General features: G+C 46.9%; 1 protein-coding gene and 1 long non-coding RNA gene across 2 annotated transcripts in view; one reads left to right on the top strand and one right to left on the bottom strand.

Moving 5' to 3' along the window:
- LOC134936175 (oocyte zinc finger protein XlCOF7.1-like) overlaps positions 1-23,832 on the top strand; it is a 216,182-nt gene that overhangs the window by 50,097 nt on the left and 142,253 nt on the right. The window lies entirely within an intron of this gene.
- The window catches only part of LOC134936176 (uncharacterized), an 83,775-nt gene continuing 81,460 nt past the window's right edge, over positions 21,518-23,832 (bottom strand). The window contains exons 3-4 of the long non-coding RNA XR_010180472.1: positions 22,800-23,544; positions 21,518-21,660 (exon numbers count right to left, since the gene is read on the bottom strand). This is a non-coding gene — a long non-coding RNA (uncharacterized LOC134936176). The remainder of the gene's footprint in view (positions 21,661-22,799; positions 23,545-23,832) is intronic.

Below are 23,832 nucleotides of genomic sequence, written 5' to 3'. Positions count from 1 at the left end.
AACAGAGTTGTGGTAAATGGAGTGCATTCACAGGAGGGAAATGTTACCAGTGGAGTACCCCAGGGATCTGTACTTGGACCAGTGCTTTTTTAATATATTTATTGGTGACATTGCAAATGGCATTAAAGGGAACGTATGCCTTTCTGCCGATGACACAAAGGTATGCAACAGGGTAGACACACCAGGTGGGGTAAAACAAATGACTGAGGATCTAGGTAGACTAGAGGAATGGTCAAGATTGTGGCAATTACAGTTTAATACCCAAAAATGCAAAATCATGCACTTGGCTCTCAAAAATCCAAGGGCTGAATATAGTATTAATGGCACTATACTGGAAACTACTGAGGAGGAAAGGGATCTAGGAGTCACTATTTCAGGTGACTTAAAGGCAGGTAAGCAATGTGACAAAGCAATGAGAAAGACTACTCAGATGCTTCGTTGCATTGGGAGAGGGCTCAGCAGCACAAAGAAAAGTAATGTCACTGTATAGGTCATTGGTACGGCCTCATCTAGAATACTGTGTTCAATTCTGGAGGCCATATCTTCAGAAGGATATTAATACATTAGAGACTGTACAAAAGAGCGCAACTAAAATGGTGCATGGCCTACATCACAAAACATACCCAGAAAGCCTAAAAAAATCTCAATATGTATAGTATGGAGCACAGAAGGGAAAGGGGGGATATGATAGAAACTTTCAAATCAAGGGTTTTAACAAAGTCCAGGAGGGAAACATTCTGCATATGAAGAGAAGCAATAGGACACGAGGACATGCACTGAGACTGGAGGGGGGAGGTTCAAGAGAAATATGAAGAAAATTACTTCACAGAAAGGGTAGTGGACAAGTGGAATAGCCTCCCATCAGAGGTGGTAGAGGCTAAGACAGTAGAGCAATTTAAACATGCATGGGATAGACATAAGGATATCCTTACAAAGAAATAAGGATCAAATAAGGTTTGAGATAAAAATATGGTTAAATAAAAGGGCGGACTAGATGGGCCAAGTGGTTCTTATCTGCTGTCAAAGTCTGTTTCTATGTTTGTTGAATAAAAACTGATCTAAATAAATGTTTCAGTTTTTTGATTGTAGAACTAAAGTATTTCTTTATTAAATTATTTTGTTTATTGTCAGGATCCATCACATGATCGGATTCCAGAATTTGGTATTTCTCAAATTGCATGTGGTATCATTGTATTTCTCTAACGTCCTAGTGGATGCTGGGAACTCCGTAAGGACCATGGGGAATAGCGGGCTCCGAAGGAGGCTGGGCACTCTAGAAAGATCTTAGACTACCTGGTGTGCACTGGCTCCTCCCACTATGACCCTCCTCCAAGCCTCAGTTAGATTTCGTGCCCGGCCGAGGTTGGATGCACACTAGGGGCTCTCCTGAGCTCTTAGAAAGTTATAGTCTTAGAATTTGTTAATTTCAGTGAGACCTGCTGGCAACAGGCTCACTGCAGCGAGGGACTAAGGGGAGAAGAAGCGAACTCGCCTGCTTGCAGCCGGATTGGGCTTCTTAGGCTACTGGACACCATTAGCTCCAGAGGGATCGACCGCAGGCCCAGCCTTGATGTTCGGTCCCGGAGCCGCGCCGCCATCCCCCTTACAGAGCCAGAAGCAAGAAGATGGTCCGGAAAATCGGCGGCATGAAGACTCTGTCTTCACCAAGGTAGCGCACAGCACTGCAGCTGTGCGCCATTGCTCCTCTCACACACTTCACACTCCGGTCACTGAGGGTGCAGGGCGCTGGGGGGGGCGCCCTGAGGCAGCAATAAAAACACCTTGGCTGGCTAAAATACCTCAATATATGGCCCCAGGGGCTATATATGAGGTAAATACCCCTGCCAGAATTCCATAAAAAACGGGAGAATAGGCCGCGAAAAAGGGGCGGAGCCTATCTCCTCAGCACACTGGCGCCATTTTTCCCTCACAGCTCGGCTGGAGGGAAGCTCCCTGGCTCTTCCCTGCAATTCTACAGTACAATAAGAGGGAAAAGAGAGGGGGGGCATTAAAATTGGCACTGTATACAGTATATTATATAAAAGCTATTAGGGACATAACTCAGTTAGTCCCTGTATGTGTGTATATATATATATATATATATATATATATATATAGCGCTCTGGTGTGTGCTGGCATACTCTTACTCTGTCCCCCCAAAGGGCTTTTGTGGGTCCTGTCCTCGTTTAGAGCATTCCCTGTGTGTCTGCGGTGTGTCGGTACGGCTGTGTCGACATGTTGAATGAGGAGGCTTATATGGTGACAGAACAGAGGCCGATATATGTGATGTCGCCCCCTGTGGGGCCGACACCAGAGTGGATGGATAGGTGAAAGGTATTAACCGACAGTGTCAACTCCTTACATAAAAGGGTGGATGACGTAACAGCTGTGGGACAGCCGGCTTCGCAGCCCGCGCCTGCCCAGGCGTCTCAAAGGCCATCAGGGGCTCAAAAACGCCCGCTCTCTCAGATGGCAGACACAGATGTCGACACGGAGTCTGACTCCAGTGTCGACAAGGTGGAGACATATACACAATCCACTAGGAACACCCGTGACGTGATCCCGGCAATAAACAATGTGTTATACATTTCTGACTTTAACCCAAGCACCTCTAAAAATGGGTTTTAGGTTTGGGGAGAAAAAACAGGCAGTGTTTTGTTCCCCCATCAGATGAATAAATGAAGTGTGTGAAAGCGTGGGTTCCCCCGTTAAGAAACTGGTAATTTATAAAAAGTTACTGATGGCGTACCCTTTCCCGCCAGGTGGATAAGTTACGCTGGGAGATATCCCCTAGGGTGGATAAGGCGCTCACACGTTTGTCAAAAAAGGTGGCACTGCCGTCTTAGGATACGGCCACTTTAATAGGTACCTGTTGATAAAAAACAGGAGGCTATCCTGAAGTCTGTATTTACACACTCAGGTACTAGACTGAGACCTGCAGATAGTGCTGCTGCAGCGTGGTCGGTGACCCTGTCAAACAGGGATACTAGTTGGCAAACATAAAAACATATTAAAGACGTCGTCTTATATATGGGGGATGCACAGAGGGATATTTTGCCGGCTGGCATCCAAAATAAATGTAATGTCCATTCTGTCAGGAGGGTATTAGAGACCTGTCACTGGACAGGTGATGCTGACTTAAAAAGCGCATAGAGAGCCTTATAAGGGTGAGGAATTATTTGGGGATGGTCTCTGGGACCTCGTATCCACAGCAACTGCTGGGAAGAAATAATTTTACCTCAGGTTTCCTCACAGACAAAGGTACAGTCCTTTCGGCTTCAGAAAAGCAAGCGGGTCAAATGGCGCTTCCTTTCTGTACAGAGACAAGGGTAGAGGGAAAAAAGCTGCACCAGTCAGCCTGTTCCCAGAATCAAGATTATTCCCCCGCCTCCTGTGAGGCCACACCATGACGCGGGTGCTCCACAGGTGTAGCCAGGTACGGTGGGGGGCCGTCTCAAAAATTTCAGCAATTAGTGGGCTCGCTCACAGGTGGATCCCTGTTTCTTTCAAGTAGTATTTCAGGGGTACAAGCTGGAATTCGAGATGTCTCCCCCCAGCCGTTTCCTAAAATATGCCTTGCTGACAACTCCCTCAGGCAGGGAGGCTGTGCTAGAGGCAATTAATAAGCGGTATTCCCAGCAGGTAATACTCAAGGTGCCCCTACTTCAACAAGGACGGGGTTACTATTCCACACGGGTTGGGGTACCGAAACCGCATGGTTCGGTGTGACCCATTTTATATTTAAAATCCTTGAACACAAAAATTCAAGTTCAAGATGGAATCGCTCAGGGCGGTTATTCCAAGCCTGGACGAGGGGGATTACATGGTATCCTGGGACATCAAGGATGCTTACCTGCATGTCCCCATTTACCATCCTCGCCAGGAGTACCTCAGATTTGTGGTACAGGATTACCATTACCAAGTCCAGACACTGCCGTTTGGACTGTACATGGCACCGAGGGTGTTTTATCAAGGTAATGGCCGAAATGTTGATACTCCTTCAAAAAAAGGGAGTTGTAATTATCCCGTACTTGGACAATCTCGTTATAAGGGCGAGGTCCAAGGAGCAGTTGGTAGTCGGGGTAGCACTATTTTGGAAAGTGCTACAACAGCATGGTTGGATTCTAAACAGTCCAAAGTCACAGCTGGTTCCTATGACACGTCTACTGTTCCTGGGGATGGTTCTGGACATAAACCAGAAATAGTGTTTCTCCCGGAGGAGAAAGCCAAGGAGTTGTCATCTCTAGTCAGAGACCTCCTGAAGCCAAAATAGGTAGCGGTGCATCATTGCACGCGAGTCCTGGGAAAAATGGTAGCTTCCTACGAAGCAATCCCATTAGGCAGGTTCCATACAAGAACTTTTCAGAGGGACCTGTTGGACAAGTGGTCCGGATCGCATCTTCCGATGCATAGGCTGATAACCCTGTCTCCAAGGACCAGGGTATCTCTACTGTGGTGGCTGCAGAGTGCCCATCTTCAAGAGGGCCGCAGGTTCGGCATACAGGACTAGGTCCTAGTGACCATGGATTCCAGCCTTTGAGGCTGGGAGGCAGTCACACAGGGAAGAAATTTCCAGGGACTTTGGTCAAGTCAGGTTATTTCCCTACACATAAATATTCTGGACCTGAGGGCCATTTACAATGCCCTGAGGCCGGCAAGGCCTCTGCTTCAAAACCAGCCGGTACTGATCCAATCAGACAACATCACGGCAGTCGCCCATGTAAACCAACAGGGCGGCACAAGAAGCAGGATGGCAGAAGCCACAAGGATTCTCCGATAGGCGGAAAATCATGTGTTAGCACTGTCAGCAGTGTTCATTCCCGGAGTGGACAACTGGGAAGCAGATCTTCTCAACAGGCACGACCTCCACCCGGGAGAATGGGGACTTCCTCCAGAAGTCTTCCAATAGGATTGTACACCATTGGGAAAGGCCACAGGTGGACATGATGGCGTCCCGCCTCAACAAAAAGCTATAAAAGATATTGCACCGGCTCAAGGGACCCTCAGGCGATAGCTATGGACGCTCTGGTAACACCGTGGGTGTACCAGTCGGTTTATGTGTTCTCCCCTCTGCCTCTCATACCAAAGGTACTGAGAATAATAAGAAGGCGAGGAGTAAGAACGATACTCGTGGATGGCCAAGAAGAGCTTGGTACCCAGAACTTCAAGAATTTATATCAGAGGACCCATGGCCTCTGCCACTCAGACAGGACCTGCAGCAGCAGGGGCCCTGTCTGTTCCAAGACTTACCGCGGCTGCGTTTGTCGGCATGGCGGTTGAACGCCGGATCCTGAAGGAAAAGGGCATTCCGGAGGAAGTCATTCCTACGCTTACTAAAGCCAGGAAAGAGGTTACAGCAACTCATTATCACCGCATATGGCGAAAATATGTTGCATGGTGTGAGGCCGAAAGGGCCCCAACAGAGGAATTTCAACTAGGTCGATTTCTGCATTTCCTGCAAGCAGGAGTGACTATGGGCCTTAAATTGGGTTCCATTAAGGTACAGATCTCGGCTCTGTCGATTTTCTTTCAAAAAGAACTAGCTTCAGTACCTGAAGTTCAGACATTTTATAAAAGGAGTGCTGCAGAGTCAGCCCCCGTTTGTGCCTCCTGTGGCACCTTGGGATCTCAACGTGGTGTTGAGTTTCTTAAAATCACATTGGTTTGAACCACTAAAAACCGTGGATCTGAAATATCTCACGTGGAAGGTGGTTATGTTATTGGCCTTGGCTTCTGCCAGGCGAGTATCAAAGTTGGCGGCTTTGTCTTGTAAAAGCCCTTATTTGATTTTCCATATGGATAGGGCAGAATTGAGGACTCGTCCCCAGTTTCTCCCAAAGGTGGTGTCAGCGTTTCACCTGAACCAGCCTATTGTGGTGCCTAGGCTACTAGGGACTTGGAGGACTCCAAGTTGCTAGACGTTGTCAGGGCACTGAAAATATATGTTTCCAGAACGGCTAGAGTCAGAAAATCTGACTCGCTGTTTATCCTATATGCACCTAACAAGCTGGGTGCTCCTGCTTCTAAGCAGACTATTGCTCGTTGGATTTGTAGTACAATTCAGCTTGCACATACTGTGGCAGGCCTGCCACAGCCAAAATCTGTCAATGCCCATTCCACAAGGAAGGTGGGCTTATCTTGGGCGGCTGCCCGAGAGGTCTCGGCTTTACAACTTTGCCGAGCAGCTACTTGGTCAGGGGCAAACACGTTTGCAAAATTCTACAAATTTGATACCCTGGCTGAGGAGGACCTGGAGTTCTCTCATTCAGTGCTGCAGAGTCATCCGCACTCTCCCGCCCGTTTGGGAGCTTTGGTATAATCCCCATGGTCCTTACGGAGTTCCCAGCATCCACTAGGACGTTAGAGAAAATAAGAATTTACTCACCGGTAATTCTATTTCTCGTAGTCCGTAGTGGATGCTGGGCGCCCATCCCAAGTGCGGTTTATCTGCAATACTTGTACATAGTTATTGTTAACTAAATCGGGTTATTGTTGAGCCATCTGTTGAGAGGCTCTATTGTTTCATACTGTTAACTGTGTTTCATATCACGAGTTGTACGGTGTGATTGGTGTGGCTGGTATGAGTCTTACCCGGGATTCAAAATCCTTCCTTATTGTGTACGCTCGTCCGGGCACAGTACCTAACTGAGGCTTGGAGGAGGGTCATAGTGGGAGGAGCCAGTGCACACCAGGTAGTCTAAGATCTTTCTAGAGTGCCCAGCCTCCTTCGGAGCCCGCTATTCCCCATGGTCCTTACGGAGTTCCCAGCATCCACTACGGACTACGAGAAATAGAATTACCGGTGAGTAAATTCTTATTTTTCTGTGTGGTAAATGTTATTTCTTGAATTACATGTCATTCTGCATGTAACAGGTCTCCTCTGCTAGGTTGTAAATGGACTGTTGACATAACTTCAAGTGGGCTAAGAGGTTATCGCTCTCCCCAGGAGTGCATCTAACCAGACCCCAACAATAAAATGGGAGGAGAAATTTATGTTGAGCAGATAGTGAACTCTTATCCTGTACCAGTCATAAATGTTTGGGGGGTGGAAGACTGTATCATTCAGGTATAATCTTCAAACAACCTGGTCACTAAGGTCAGAGATAATTACGCAAAGGGTAATGGAATGTTTGTGTCCAACTATCTCCCTGAATATGCGTGTTCATTCCTTAGGAAAAATTGGCTATCGTATACCGGGAATACATCATATCTCTTCACCTGTGAAATCCCCCTACAACAGGATTCTAAATTTGTGTGTAAGTTTAGGCTTCCGAATTATTGAATTAATGAGCGGCAGCATGTAGTTAAGTATGAGGATTTCTTGCTGCAAATTGTCATCATGAGGTGGCATCCAGTGAGAGATTGGATTCTATAATGTCCAGGATACAGAGAGGCTTCACTCATCCAGCGTTGACAATTCAGGTGATCTGAGCGTTGGTCCTTTTTCTACCCTTTTTATTTTTTGAGATTGCAATTACTTGTGTGACTATTTACTATATTATTGTAACTTTCTTTATTCTGCAACAATAAACTTTGAAGTTTTTACTTAAATTAAATTCTCTTAATTTTAGATCTGGTTGTGTTTTTACACCAAAGCCTCTAGAGGCTCATGTAACCTAATTTTTATGTATTAATAATTTTGTGTGCAGGTGAGAGCAGAAGCTCACCCTAGGCGTGGTCCCTCAAAGTCGCTTGGCCTGGCTGGTGCAGCGACTGATACTTTTGGTGCCAGTTACTGCGTAGATTTATAACACACGCTGAGGTAATCAGTAAGGTGTCACAGGCAGCATTCTCAGATTGGTGTATCTGAAGAATCACCGCCCCAGAATCATGACAACGGTGGCTGGACTTTTACTTACTGCAGAAAGTAATAGTGTAAAGTTGGACTCTGATGTGAACGGATGAGGCCCATGGAAGTTGCCTAAAAGTTGGATCTATATTTACAGATGGTTCTAAAAGTATGAGAAAAAGCCAGACCAAGTGGTGTTGCTGCAGCTTATAGAGCAGTTCAATACAAGAGTGGTTGCTACTATTGAACGAGAGGCTGCAGAGTGGGAAGCAGCGCAGGTACCAGTTGGAGCTAGCTGAATGTAACCGGCTGGCAGCCTGTAGCTGGAGCTGCAAGTTACCACAGACCCCATTCTTTTACACGTTGGAGAAGCAACAACCCAGCCTACACATGTTCAACACTAGGAAAAGGTACTGCTGATAACTATACTCAGTGGGGACATTGCTACTGAGATATTGCATCCTAAGTGTTAAGAAAATTGTGTCTGTGGGAGGTGTGGATGGGTAACACCCAGAGGTACCTAAGGCTCGGGTGTACCTGGAATGGGGAGTTGGAAGAGGAACCCGGGATGTTGGGGTGCTAGACAATTTATCTGCTACTGTACGGCTGGGAACTGAACTTGGAAAAATGTGCACTGCCTATGTAAGCGAAAATGATGTTAATGATACAGTGTTACTAGCTAACGCTTCTTTTCCTCAGGTCACCACTGCTGATATGCACTACATTAATGCAAATGTAGGTGATGTTAAGAGTGTTACAGACCTGTGTGTCACAATGCATGTCCTAATGTAGAGTTGTGTGATGTATCATTACCAGATAATACTGCAAATGTACTGTTATCAGGTTGGGGAGAATACTGTATGCAACCAGGTATCTCAGGCAACTCCTGTGCTAGCAGTCATGACACGCAGGGTGGCAGCCCAGAAAAGCTGTGATTTAACCCCTTCAAGTGTGGAGGATGGCTCACTAGCAAGAGACCCCCCTCCCTCCCTATAGAAGTTGCAAGCTCAGATACTGTCCTTGTGGAGGGGGGCCCATCACCTGCCTTGTTTCCCCACACTGATCAGCTACTCAGCAGGGAGACATTCAAGGCATGACAACAGACTGACCCTAGCTTTGTCTCTGTGCAGGAGCGAGTCACTGAAGCAACCCTGGGAAATAAATCAGAATGGATTTTGTTAAAAATGGACTGTTATATCATGAGCCCAATGTCTCAGGTGTGCATGAGGATCAGGGTCCTAGCAGACAGTTGGTTGTTCCCCTGGCCTATAGGGAAGGGTTACTGAAAATAGCACATGAAATTCCCTAAGCAGGCACAGAATCCGGGATAGAGGTGGACAGAGATTTCACTCTGTTCAGCTAATGAGAAGTAATGTCATTACTTATGCAATTATACTTGCTAACCACATTCTTTCCAGTACATGTTGTAATGATAAACTGCTTTCAGTTTAGCAAAGAATGTGGCAAACATATCAGTGTCAAAAATTGATGGGCATTTTATAGGCACTGCTGTACATGATATGGGTGGTCATTCCGAGTTGTTCGCTCGTTCCCGTTTTTCGCAACGCAGCGATTGGGTAGCAAATGCGCATGTGCATGGTACACAGCGCGCATGCACTAAGTACTTTCACACAAAACTTAGCTGATTTACACAAGCTCGAGCGACATTTTTTAATCGCTCGAGTGATCGTAGTGTGATTGACAGGAAGTGGGCGTTTCTGGGCGGAAACTGTCCGTTTTCCGGGAGTGTGCTAAAAAACGCAGGCGTGCCAGGTAAAAACGCAGGAGTGTCTGGAGAAAAAGGGGGAGTGGCTGGCCGAACGCAGGGCGTGTTTGTGACGTCAAACCAGGAACTAAACGGACTGAGGTGATCGCAGTCTAGGAGTAGGTCTGGAGCTACTCAGAAACTGCAGCAAATTATTTAGTAGCAGTTCTGCTAATCTTTCGTTCGCAATTCTGCTAAGCTAAGATACACTCCCAGAGGGCGGCGGCCTAGTGTATGCAATGCTGCTAAAAGCAGCTAGCGAGCGAACAACTCGGAATGAGGGCCACGGTTAATTTGACTATAATGATCCATGACCCTGTGAAGCCGCAAGGTGCTCAGCCAGAGCCATGTAAAAAGTGTGAGGTTGTGTTTAATCAGGATGAGACCTGGGGATAAGATGAATGGGGATAATCCTCATTTACAAGTGCCAGGAGGTAATATGAACAAGAGGTTTGGAAAAGAGTCTGATGCAAGTCATACCATTCAAATTCCCCTCTGTCCTGGCAGGGAGCAGCCAGGGAGGGCTGGAGCCCTTGAGAGAGAGCCACAGTAAGAAGCTGCAGAACCTCTGAGGGCGAGGGCCTATCAACCTTACCTTGAGGCTGAGCCAGGAAAGGAGTATGTTACACTCTTCAATAATGTATACAGGAGAGAGGTGCCAAAAATTGGGGTTACTGAGGGACAGCGGGCAGTGTCCCAGGCTGTTAGAAAAGGGCACGCACTTTCCATCCCTCTACCTCCCAGAGCAGAACCCATTAGGCTGGTTACCAGGGGTACTGTGGAGCCTGGTACAGATAGTCCGGCGTCAGAATCTTCCCTTGATTATTTGGAGATCGCTGGTGTAAAATAGGGACAGAGAGGCCTGGTCCCCAATTGATAATGTCTGACCCTATGCTGAACATGTTATGTCCCCAGTATGTTCTTGATGGGGAATGTAGAACTTCTGGGATGTCATATTCTGCAGATGGTCAGGTGTTCCCTTGTGCATCTGGTACTACTGTACAGAGAGTGGCTGTGTCAGAGTCTCCGCTTGCACAGGTGAAAGCCCCACTTATTGCACTGGCAACCCTGAATGATGACAATTTAAATATGGTGTCTGTCTGATGGTACTCTCTCTCCAGATGTAGGTAACGGGAGCAGAGGTATGTATGGAGGTGAGTGACCATAGTCTTGTGGAGATGGAGCAGAGTGACAAAGGCCCTAAGGGTGTGTACACATGGTGAGATGTTTTCTTTCGATTGTGACTATATAGTCAAAATCGCAAAGTGTTATGCCACTTTGCGATCCCGATTCGATCCCAATGCGCGGTCCCGCCAGGTCGGCATCACAAGAAAAGATAGACTGTGCAGGGAAGTCAATCCTTGCTAGATCGGTGTCCTATCTAGTTCATCTCACATATCAATGACATCTCACATAAGCCAAAATGGTAAGCACACATAGTCCATATCTCAAGAAAAGTTAGTCAAAATCAGTGGTGCTGGGCTCCGGGGAGTTCAAGGGAAATCGCAAGTGAAAATTGGGCATAGCAAGGATCTCACCGAGTGTATACATCCTAACTGTGACTTAGCCATAACACATACAATATCGGCAAGAGATAGCAAGCAGGGATCACAGTGTACGAAGGAGAGTGTTCCCATCACAAAACATATTTGCCCTGACATGTGGGATGTTAACCAATGCCCGCTATAGCGAGGAAGTGATACCCCTTTTCCACTAGTGTAGCACAGGTCGCAGCCGTGTCGCCTGACACGGCTGCGACCTGTGCTACAGCCCCCTGCAGACAGCGCTCACCAACCCGGTAATTGCCGGGTTGGTGATGCGGCATGGGCGGCGCTGGGAGATCACATGATCTCCGAGCGTCGCCTTCCCTATGCACTGTGAACGCGACACGGCTCCCGTTCACACTAGACAGCTAGGCTAGCTACCCGGGTAGGATTCCCGGATCACTCGATCCGGGAATTTGCCGGGAGACCCGTTTCCACTATGGAAAAATACGGGTATATGCGCACCCCCGCGGATTTACCCATGTTTAAAAAAGCTAGTGGAAAAGGGGTGTAACTGAGGTGCAGAGGGGACAGGTAGCGGACTCACTGCACATGTATTAGGCACCTTTCATGGGGAAACCAGAGATATGCCAGCTTGGCATGGGAGAGGTGAAATATCCAGGGCTCCGTGTAGGAGGGGGTGCCCTCCACCCACAACCAAAGTAGAGGCTATCACTGCATGACCTACCCCTAGGACTAAAAAGCAGGTAATGTCAATTTTAGGAACTGCAGGGTACTACCTAAGGATTTGTGCCACACTATAGCACACTAGCCAACCTTTTGACAGATTTGACACAAAAGGAATTGCCACAGGTGGCTAGCTGTACAGAGGATTGTGAGAAGGCCTTTAGAGTCTGCATTATTCAGTTCTCATCTTCAAACAACCTGCAATAAGCTGGTTAAAACAAGAAAAGTGGGGAGTGAGTGCAGCTGAGGGTATAACTATGGGCCTAATTCAGACCTGATCATAGCAACTTCGTTAGCAGATGGGCATGCAGGAGGGACAGATATAACGTGCAGAGAGAGTTCGAATTGGGTGGGGTGAGTTCAAACTGAAATCTAAATTACAGTGTAAAAATAAAGCAGCCAGTATTTACTCTGCACAGAAACAATATAACCCACCCAAATCTAACTCTCTGCACATGTTACATCTCCCCCCCTGCAGTGCACATGGCTTTGCCCATCTGCTAACAAAGTTGCTGCTATGGTCAGGTCTGAATTAGGCTCCATGTCTCTCCCTGAATATGTGTGTTCATTCCCTTGGGGGAAATCGGCTATCATATGCCGCGAATGCATCATATCTCTCCACCTGTGAAATCCCCAAAACAGGATCCTAAATTTGTGTTTAAGTTTAGGCTTCTGAATCATTTTCTTTTCTCTTACGTCCTAGAGGATACTGGGGTCCACATTAGTACCATGGAGGTATAGACGGGTCCACTAAGAGCCATTGGCACTTTAAGAGTTTGAGAGTGTGGTCTGGCTCCTCCCTCTATGCTCCTCCTACCAGACTCAGTTTAGAAAATGTGCCTGGAGGAGCCGGTCACAGCTAGGAGAGCTCTACAGAGCTTCTCTGGTAAAAAGTTTATTTGTAGAGTTTTTTATTTTACAGGGAGGCTGCTGGCAACAGCCTCCCTGCTTCGTGGGACTAAGGGGGGGGAGTAGTGTCGCCCTGCGGGGTCTGAGCCGCTATCTCCGCTGACAGGACACTGAGCTCCTGAGGGGATCGAACGATCCCCACTACAGGGGATCGCTCACCCTGGCAGCATGCCACCACCCCTTTACAGAGCCAGAAGATCAGTGGAGAGTGAGTCACCGGCCCCCCTAGCAAGCGGGGAGCCGATGTGAAGAAGGCGGCAACAGGGTATGGACTGCACTCTGGGGATCAGCGGGACATAGTGCGGCGCTGTGGGGGGCGCCCTGAGGCAGCACCTACACCCTACACTGACCTCTAAGCCTGTCAGGGTCCCAGGATCGCTGCCAGCATGATTCCTCAGGCCAGTATAATCTTCAGAAGAGCGGGAAGATAGCACCATTAAGGGGGCAGTGCTTTTCCTCAGAGCAGATCCAGCAGCGTTCAGCGCCATTTTCCTGCCTGCAGAAACGCTGTCAGTGAAGAGCAGTCCCTCCATATCAACTCCAGCTATCTATTACTGTACCAGGGGGTTGTAGAAGAGGTGGGAGGCTGTGTACAGACTGTGTAACCTATTAAGGTACACAGTCAGCGCTGGTTGGGGTCTCCCTATACCTTGAAAGCGCTGTGTGTTGGTTGGCTCCAATCTCTGTGTCTCTGCCATTCTTGGGGGTGAAACTCTGTCTAGCCTCTACTGTGTGTGTGTGGAGTGTTCGGGGTCTCCATTTAGCTATGTCCAGGGACTCTGTGTCATATGCAGCTGAGGATATGTGCTCTCAGGATGACCTCATTCCATGTAATCAGGATTGCACTGTTTTAGTGCAGATACAAACAAGGGAGCCTGAATGGTTATCCTCTATCAAATCTATAATTTCTCAGATTTCTACTAGGGTTGCACAGAATGTATCTGCAACTCAGGTTTTACAGAACTCTATGGCAGTTTGGTCTGGTTCTGTTCCCTCAAAGCCCCCCTCTGTAGGTTCCCACAAACATGCTCTTGCCCAGATTATGCAAGATGACACGGATACCGATTCTGACACGGCAGACGGTGATGGGGATGTGCTCAGGGGGGCCACATCGCTTGCTAAAGGGGTGCAGTTGATGATAGAGGCTATTAGGGATGTGTTGAATATTGCTGATACAACACCTGAGCAGGTTGTGGAAGCTTACTTCACTGACAATAAGAAAGCCTCGATAACCTTCCCTGCATCCAAAGAATGAAATGCTATTTTTGAGAAAGCATGGGAAAACCCAGAGAAAAAATTCCAGATCCCTAGAAGGGTTCTGGTTACTTTCCCCTTTCCTGAGGATAGGAAAAAGTGGGAAAACCCACCCATAGTGGACGTGTCTGAATCCAGACTCTCAAAAAAGGTGGTTTTACCTGTTCTAGGAGCTACCGCCTTAAAGGAGCCGGCTGATCGCAAAATTGATACTACGCTCAAATCCATATACACGACTTCCGGGGCAATACTATGTCCTACTATTGCCTGTGCATGGATTTCCAAAGCTATAGTAAAGTGATCAGGCACATTACTTGAGGATTTGGATACTATGGATAAAAGTGACGTAGAATTGTTTTACGTAACATTCAGGATTCTGCAGGATTATGGTGGAATCCATGAAAGACCTGGGTTCAGTGGCTGTAGGAATATCTTCCATGTCTGTCTCCGCTCGTCGAAGACTGTGGCTGCGACAGTGGTCTGCCGACGCGGAATCCAGGAGAGGTGTGGAGACCCTACCCTACACAGATCAGGCTCTCTTTGCTGAAGCTTTGGATGCGTTGATCTCCATGGCTACAGCGGCTAGTCACCTTTTCTTCCCTGAGCTGCACCTGTTACGAAGAAACCCTTTTCTTCAGCTGCATCACAGTCCATTCGGGTTGCTAAAACAAGAAAGGCCAAACTGTCTGGGGGCTGGACCACACAGCTGATTTCCACAAAAGGAGGTAACTGGACACATTGCAACGTCCATTCATAACCGTTACACCTCAACTTAATCCTCTTGAGTTTTAACAGTGCCTTCATCATTGACTGATACAAAGTTGCAATGCGCTGATCAGATACAACAGCACAGCTATTTAAGTGTATTGACCTTTCTCACAGGGGAAGATTGTATAATTAACTATTGCCAATTAAAACTGCTGGCCAGCGAGTAAAAGTTTATCCTATACTATATAGGGCTTTAATTATTTTATATTGTATATTTATTGATGCTATTTTAGTAGAATTTACTTAATAAATGTCTTCATATATTTTACATACCGGCTCTGTTTATATGTATAAGGTATTAAGCATGAACCCATGAGCGCAGTTCTCTTTTTTTGTTCAGTTGTCCCAGGAACAGAAGCCTGCTTCAGGTACACCAAAATCCTCAGCATGATGGTGGACTGCGCGCTCTGGAGGTGGGGCTGAGACTCAGACATTTCAGTCACGTCTGGGTGTTGTCTGGCCTGGATCCCTGGGTACAAGATATTGTTTCCAAGGGGTACCGGCTGGAATTTCAAGATCTCCCTCCTCACCGGTTCTTCAAATCAGGCTTGCCAGCTTTGCCGGCAGATAGGGCTGTTCTACAGTGAGCCATCCAGATGTTGGTGGAGGCACAGGTTATTGTACCAGTTCCTCCCTAGATGCAAAACAGGGCTTACTATTCGAACTTTTTCGTGGTACTGAAATCGGATGGTTCGGTCAGGCCCATTCTGAACTTAAAATCACTAAACCCCTTTCTGAGGGAGTTCAAGTTCAAAATGGAGTCTCTAAGGGCGGTGATATCAGGTCTGGAGGAGCGGGAATTCCTGGTATCAATGGATATCAAGGATGCATACCTCCACATTCCAATTTGGCAGCCGCATCAAGCTTATCTCTGATTCGCACTGTTGGACTGTCATTTTCAATTCCAGGCCCTGCCATTTGGCCTCTCCACAGCACCGAGGGAATTCCCCAAGGTGATGGTGGAAATGACGGTTCTCCTCCGCAGGCAGGGGGTGAACATAATTCCATATCTGGACGATCTGCTGATAAAGGCATCGTCCAAGGAGAAGCTTTTACAGTCCATAGCTCTCACGACTCAGCTTCTCAGGGAACATGGTTGGAACCTGAATCTTCCAAAATCACATTTGGAACCAACCAGGAGGTTGTCATTTCTGGGAATGATCCTCGACATGGAAGTGCAGAGGGTGTTTCTTCTAGAGGAAAAAGTGTTGGTGATACAAACAATGGTCCGGGATGTCCTGAAGCCAGGCCGGGTGTCAGTGCATTTGCCTTCTGGAGAAGATGGTGGCCTCTTACGAGAACTCTGCAGTACGGGAGATTTCATGCTCGGTCCTTCCAACTGGATCTCCTGGACAAATGGTCGGGATCTCATCTACACATGCACCAGAGAATAAGTCTTTTGCCGAAGGCCAGGATCTCACTCCTCTAGTGGCTGCAATTACCTCACCTTCTGGAGGGCCGCAGGTTTGGGATTCAGGATGCAAGTCTCCGGGGCTGGGGCGCAGTCACTCAAGGGGAAACTATCCAAGGAAGGTGGTCAAGTCTGGAAGCTTGCCTACCTATAAACATTCTGAAACTGAGAGCCGTCTACAATGGTCTTCTCCAAGCGGCCCATCTTCTGAGAAATCAGGCCATTCAAGTGCAGTCGGACAATGTAACGACAGTGGCTTACATAAACCAACAGGGCGGAACGAAGAGCAGAGCTGCAATGTCAGAGGTAACAAGAATCATCCTCTGGGTGGAAAAACACGTGTTGGCGCTGTCGGCAATCTTCATTCCGGGAGTAGACAACTGGGAAGCAGATTTCCTCAGCAGACACTATCTCCATCCAGGAGAGTGGGGCCTCCATCCGAAGGTGTTCACAGAGGTGACAAATCTTTGGGGTGTACCTCAAATAGACATGATGGTCTCTCGTCTCAACAAGAAGCTTCGTGGTATTGTTCCAGGTCGAGGAACCCGCAAGCCGTGGCGGTGGACGCCCTAGTGACTCCGTGGGTGTTCCAGACGGTATATGCGCTTCCTCCACTTCCAGTCATTCCAAAGGTTCTAAAACTCGCAAGGAAAACAAGAGTTCAGGTAATCCTCATTGCTCCGGACTGGCCAAGAAGGGCTTGGTACGTGGATCTTCTGGATGTACTGCTAGAAGAGCCAAGGCCTCTTCCTCTTCGGGAGGACCTGCTACTGCAGGGTCCGCTTGCTACGTTTGATGGCATGGAGGTTGAATGCCAGTTATTAGCTCGGAAGGGCATTCCAAACAAGGTTATTCCTACCCTGATACAGGCTAGGAAAGGAGTAACATCAAAACATTACTATCGCATTTGGAAAAAGTATGTGGCTTGGTGTAAATCCAAGAATTTTCCTACGGTGGAGTTTAACCTTGGAAAATGTTTCCTTTTCCTCCAGGCAGGTATGGATATGGGCCTGAGATTAGGTTCCGTAAAGGTCCAGATTTTGGCCCTATCCATTTTCTTCCAGAAACAGTTGGCTGTCCTCCCTGTGGTTCAGACCTTTTTGAGGGAGTTCTGCACATCCAGCCTCCTTTTGTGCAGTCTACGGCGCCCTGGGATCTTAACGTGGTGTTCCTCCAGTCGGACTGGTTTGAGCCTCTACACGAGGTTGAGGTCAAGTTTCTCACGTGTAAGGCTGTCACTTTGTTGGCCTTGGCTTCTGCTAGACATGTGTCGGAGTTGGGGGATTTGTCATGTAAAAGCCCCTACTTGATCTTCCATGAAGATAGAGCTGAGCTCCGGACACGTCCGCAGTTTCTTCCGAAGGTTGTGTCGGCATTTCATATCAACCAACCTATTGTGGTGCGAGGTGCTACTGACTCCTCAGTTTCATCAAAGTCCTTGGATGTTGTAAGGGCTCTGAAAATCTATGTGAAGAGGACTGCTCGTCACAGAAAACCGGACTCGCTGTTTGTCCTGTATAATCCCAAGAAACTTGGGTGTACTGCTTCTAAGCAGACAATCTCTCGCTGGATCGGGTTTACTATCCAGCATGCGTATTCTATAGCAGGATTGCCGTGTCCTACATCTGTTATGGCCCACTCTACTCGTAAGGTGGGTTCTTCCTGGGCGGCTGCCTGGGGTGTCTCGGCTTTACAGCTTTGCCGAGCTGCTACTTGGTCTGGGTCAAACATGTTTGCAAAGTTCTACAAGTTCAATACTTTGGCCTCTGAGGACCTAAAGTTTGGTCAGTCAGTTGTGCAGGAGCCTTCGCGCCCTCCCTCCCATTCTGGGAGCTTTGGTACATCCCCATGGTACTAATGTGGACCCCAGCATCCTCTAGGATGTAAGAGAAAATAGGATTTTAATTACCTACCGGTAAATCCATTTCTCGTATTCCGTAGAGCATGCTGGGTGCCCACCCAGCGCTTCGTGTTCCTGCAGTAGTTATTTAGTTCAGTACTGCTTAATTCTAGGTTAAGTACTGTTTTGTTACTTGGTAAGTAATCTTATTCAGCCGTTGCTGATGTTTCAAGCTAGTTAGCTTGGTTTGCCTTGTGTGTGAGCTGGTGTGAATCTCGCCACTATCTGTGTAAAATCCTTCTCTCAAAGATGTCCATCTCCTCGGGCACAGTTTCTAGACTGAGTCTGGTAGGAGGGGCACAGAGGGTAGAGCCAGCCCACACTTTCAAACTCTTAAAGTGCCAATGGCTCCTAGTGGACCCGTCTATACCCCATGGTACTAATGTGGATCCCAGCATCCTCTACGGACTACGAGAAAAGGATTTACCAGTAGGTAATTAAAATCCTATTTTATTTTTGTTTGAGATTGTACCATACTCTGTGTGTATTCTTAAAATATTCCTAATAATCTATGTAACACTTTTTGTAATTAAAGTTCCAAAGGATTCATGGAATTAAAATTCTAGTTCTGATTTGTGTTTCTTAAGGCCCAAAGCCTTGTGTGGCCCAAGTTACAGATTTTTTCCTAATGGGCCCTACTCACTGGCCGAGGTGCCCGACGGCCGATACGGCCGACGAGCGACCCGGCGGCGGGGGGGGGCAGTGACGGGGGGAGTGAAGCTTCTTCACTCCCCCCGTCACCCGGCTCCATAGACGTGCAGGCAAATATGGACGAGATCGTCCATATTGGCCTGCATGCACAGCCGACAGGAGACCAGCGATGAACGAGCGCGGGGACGCGCATCGTTCATCGCTTTAGTCTCCACACTGAAAGATATGAACGAGATCTCGTTCATTTATGAACGAGATCGTTCATATCTTTCAAAATATCGGCCAGTGTGTAGGGCCCATTAGTATTGCAGTGTGTTTGCAGGTAAGAGCAAAACTTACCATGCACTTCAGCGCTAAATAGACTTTTCTGGTGGCAGCAAATGTGTTTTTATAACCCCATGGGGTAAATTTACTAAGATGGGAGTTCTATTTGAGATGGGGTGTTGCCCATAGCAACCAATCAGATTCCAGGTATTATCTTCTAGAAGGTGCTAGATAAATGGGAAGTAGAATCTGATTGGTTGCTATGGGCAACATCCCATCTCAAATAGAACTCCCATCTTAGTAAATTTACCCCCATGTGTCCAAAGTGACCCCCACGTCACAGGCAGCGATTCTTGGTGTATCTGGAGAAGCGACCAGCAGGTCCGTGACATGTATTATTCTACATTTTAGAAGACTGAACTAAAAAAGATACTGAGGTGATCATGTAATGATGATAATCTGGCAAACAAGAATAAAAACCTCAAAGAAACATTTTTCATTATTAGCACTCAGCAAATGGATGACTTTTTATAGCTGGTGGTCAAATCTAAACAGCGTCTTTCTGCCAAACAGGGACTGCTCAGTAGGAGAGACACAAAGTATTCCCTGTTTGCTGTTGTCTTTCCTTGGGTGTAATTCAGAGTTAAATTTAGCACATATACAATCATTTACTCCGACATGCAGGTGGATGCCCAGCACAGGGCTAGTCCACCCCACATGTCAGGCCCCCCCCCCCGCACAGGAACAAAATCATTGCACGGCGGCAATGCTTTTGTATCTGACGAGTAGCTCCCTCCCAACGCAGCTCCTGCATGCTGGCAGGGACCTACTGGCTGTGTCCCAGGTCTCAGCGGCTGCAGCTGTCGTGCCCCCCCCCCTCAACGGTCCAGACAAACCCTTGTTGTCCAGACTGCACCCCACCAATGGCGTTCTAACGCTGGCAATCAGGCAGAGGCGATCACAATCAGGGAGATAATGCATCTCACTGGGCTCCCGGGTGCGCACGTGCAGTGCAGCTGCTGCGTGTGCGCACTCCACACAGTAATTCAGACTGCGATCTCTGCAGCGATCCAGTTTGAAATACCACCCTTGTCTCCTGTCCTCCAGAGAAACAAAGCAAACTAAAACAATTGTCCTGCCTCGAACAACTTGGTCAGCTTACAGATGTAGCCACGTTCATCTTTACTATACATGTGTTTTAGTCGCAGTATAAATCTAGCACAGGTTGGCATGGTAATACACAGATTCACCACTGGGTGGCGATTTCTCCACTAATGAAAACTGTGTAAATAAAGTTCTTCATGTAATACACGTCATTCTTGGTCCTTGCAATTTCAGCAGTTATGGCCCTCATTCCGAGTTGTTTGCTATTTTTTTCGTTCGCACAAGGTATGTGCAAAATAGCGAACATGTAGCAAAATTGCGAATATCCGCCCCAACCGGTATTTTGCTAGCTCGTTCGCAATATTACACAATGTGGGCGTATGCCAAATAACAGCGCAACAATGCGAAGGCATCGCATTAACACAAACCCCAACGTAAAAATACTAAGTTTTCGTAGATTTACACATTCTTCTTAAAAGTGCACATTTTTGCGGAAAAACGCACAACAATGGCCCTCATTCCGAGTTGTTCGCTCTGAGTTTTTCATCGCATCGCAGTGAGAATTCTCTTAGTGCGCATGCGCAATGTTCGCACTGCGACTGCGCCAAGTAACTTTACTATGAAGAAAGTAAGTTTACTCACTGCTTTTTCATCGCTCCGACGTTCGCATTGTGATTGACAGGAAATGGGTGTTACTGGGCGGAAACACAGCGTTTTATGGGCGTGTGGCTGAAAACGTTACCGTTTCCGGAAAAAACGCAGGAGTGGCCGGGGAAACGGTGGGAGTGCCTGGGCGAACGCTGGGTGTGTTTATGACGTCAACCAGGAACGAAAAGCACTGAACTGATCGCACAGGCAGAGTAAGTCTGAAGCTACTCAGAAACTGCTAACTCGTTTGTGATCGCAATATTGCGCATACATCGGTCGCACATTTAAGAAGCTAAGATTCACTCCCAGTAGGCGGCGGCTTAGTGTGTGTAACTCTGCTAAATTCGCCTTGCGAGCGATCAACTCGGAATGAGGGCCAATGTTTTTTTTTCTATTAAGTGAAATTACACCTTTCAGTTTAAAGTCCACAAGCCCTCCTCAATTACGATTCCAATTAGTGTAATGAATGATAATGGTCATGACCAATTAAGTCTTAAAAAAATACCTGAAGAACACTTTGTAGGCATAATTGGCCATCAACATTTAAATGTATAAAATAAAAATATAGATGTTTTAAATGTGCCTGGTCTTTTTTTTTTCTGTAGAGGTGTAGTTTGTGAATGAAGGTGTTTACATGTTTTTTTACACAATAACCTCCTGTTTTTTTTATTTTTTATAAACTTACGTAAGATGTGTGAATTTTTTAAGGTAATAAATTTCTGCTAGCCAATCTGCTGTTCATTTATTGCATTAATAAACACAACACCCGCTTAAATTGTAAATAATTTTTTTTTATTGTTTTTTTTTTTGTTTGGTGTTTTTTTTTTTTAAACAAAAATAAAATGTTAAAAATTTAAAATTATGAAAACTTTTCAAGCTGCTCCACACTCCTCAATAATCCCTGCATGTGTTGGCACATAGTGGTAATAATGCCCCTAAAAGTAGTGGGATCTCCAACTGCAACATCTGAAATTAAGAGGCAACATAAACATTACTAACTTACTCACATTACCTATTATACAAGCGAGGCACAAAGCACACTTTAATGCAGGCATGTACAAACTGAGGCCCTCCAGCTGTTATGAAACTACATATACCAGCATGTCTTGACCCAGTTTTGGGGTCAGAAAATTAAAAACTGTCAGGGCATGCTGGGATGTGTAGTTTCTCTGGAGCTGGAGGCCCGCAGTTTGGACAGTCCTGCTTTAATGCCTAAGTGATTACATCATGTCTGTTTTAAGGATAAATTGGTAGCAGAACAACACAGAAGCCTGTTCGGCAATGTTGGTTTTTTTCTTTTTTTCAAGTGTGCCACACCATGGGGTACATTAACTAACATGGGAGTTCTATTTAAGATGGGACGTTGACCATAGCAACCAATCAAATTCCACATATTATCTTGTAGAAGGCCCCACAAAAATTACAAGTATAATCTTATTGGTTGCTATGGGCAACATCCCATCTTAAAGAGAACTACCATCTTAGTAAATGTAACATCATGTTGGCATTCATTCACATCTGGAGTGAAGTCGACTTATCTTTTTTGGGGTTGGCCCTGCATCATCACACTGCATATCAACATCTTCAGAAGGACAACATATCGTAGCATACCCACACTCCCTGAAAGCCTGCCTTACTTACTACATAAGGTCCAACATGTTTTTAAATGAAATGTTTTTTTTTTTTGTGTGTGTAAATTTCCAAACTAAAATCACTGTGTCCTTAGCCAGCCTAACAAAGTGAAGCATGCGAATTCAATGTGCAAATATTGGAATACCCAACCACAAGTGTAAAAGTCCAACAACATACTACACTCCACTCACGTCTAACTGTTTAGCAGATAATGTTGCACATACAAACCCTGTTGTCCTGGGCAACCCTGTTGACATAAGGAGTGTCGACCTAGAGTGGACATCCTCAACATTGCACATGTAGACACTGTACATTTAATGTTCCTCACACAAATGTAAATGCAACATCCATACCATGATGAAGAAGACAAACATTTTACCTTGGCAAAAGATTTTACCCAGTACAACACTGCATTTATTAGAATGTGTAGTTAAATTCGGTTATAAATTAAATGTCAATGAGTGTCAACTTACTGTCCTGTGGCACTTGATCTCCTCCCAGAAGTGCCTCCGGGGTCTCTGCTGCCCATTCTGAAGGTGGGGAAGGAGGCTGGTTGGGGGTAGGAGGCTGGATGGGGGTAGGAGGCTGGATGGGGGAAGGAGGCTGGAAGGGGGAGCTTGGTACAGAGGGTGGGTCAGATTGAGAGGGGGAGGGTGGTGGAGAGGTGGGTTGGGTGACAGAGAGGGGGAATGGGAAAGAGAGGGTGAGGTGGGCGGAGAGGTGTTTTGGCCAACAGAGGTGGAGGGGGACAGAGAGGGGTATTGGTAAACAGAAGGGGAGGGGGGCTGAGAAGGGGACTGGGAAGGAGAGGGGGATTGGGCGACAGAAGGGGAGGGGGGCTGAGAAGGGGACTGGGGAGGAGAGGGGGATTGGGCAACAGAAGGGGTGGGGGGCTGAGAAGGGGACTGGGAAGGAGAGGGGGATTGGGCGACAGAAGGGGAGGGGGGCTGAGAAGGAGACTGGGAAGGAGAGGGGGAATGGGTGTGAGAAGGGGAGGGGGCTGAGAAGGGGACTGGGAAGGAGAGGGGGAATGGGTGTGAGAAGGGGAGGGGGGCTGAGAAGGGGACTGGAAAGGAGAGGGGGAATGGGTGTGAGAAGGGGAGGGGGGCTGAGAAGGGGACTGGGAAGGAGAGGGGGAATGGGTGTGAGAAGGGGAGGGGGGCTCAGAAGGGGACAGGTTGGGACTCCCAGCAGCAGCAGCTTGCCGTTGTGCTTGCCCTAGAATTACATATGTATTATTTTTGTTGTAGCATGAAAATTAAATACAACAGCATTTTTCTATTACTCTGTTATGTCCCATGTTAAAGACACTGGGGTAAATTAATAGCTTTTATTATTTATAAAACTGGTGATGTTGCCCATAGCAACCAAACAGATTATATATAACATTTTGACAATGCTAAATTCCTTTGTCGTATAAACAACCCTTTATGAAGTCTAAGAACACTGTACGCTGTTTGCTTAAGAAGTACCGTAAGGGTACGCTATCTGCGTAACGATCGCTCA

This window comes from Pseudophryne corroboree, chromosome 6 (genome assembly GCF_028390025.1).
Source record: "Pseudophryne corroboree isolate aPseCor3 chromosome 6, aPseCor3.hap2, whole genome shotgun sequence".
Classification (NCBI taxonomy): Eukaryota; Metazoa; Chordata; class Amphibia; order Anura; family Myobatrachidae; genus Pseudophryne; species Pseudophryne corroboree.
Note: the sequence above shows the minus strand (reverse complement) of the source record. Positions and strands in the feature narration are given on the sequence as shown.